This window comes from Mycetomoellerius zeteki, unplaced genomic scaffold (assembly GCF_001594055.1).
Source record: "Mycetomoellerius zeteki isolate Tzet28-1 unplaced genomic scaffold, Tzet1.0 scaffold111, whole genome shotgun sequence".
Lineage (NCBI taxonomy): Eukaryota > Metazoa > Arthropoda > Insecta > Hymenoptera > Formicidae > Mycetomoellerius > Mycetomoellerius zeteki.
Window position 1 is genome coordinate 88,949 of NW_017256029.1, and position 299 is coordinate 89,247.

The following is a 299-nucleotide window of genomic DNA, read 5'->3' on the forward strand; positions in this document are numbered from 1 at the left end:
CAGCAGGCGCTGCCCATGCATTAGGAAGTTATTAAAATTAAAATGCACAGTTCACCTCCGATGACCTTGACCTTCCCACACATTACGAAGGTCATCGCACCAAACAACCTTCGGAAAGTTGTAACAATTACCCATCACGCGTTACAAAGTTATCGAAAAAAATTAATGACCTTGACTCACATTCAAGACCACGACCCTGAGTGACCATTAGACACTTTCAGCAGGCGAGGGTGAGTGAGGACGAAAGGGGATGAGAGAGGACGAAAGAGAGTGAAATAAGGCGGAAAATAGAGGGTTGG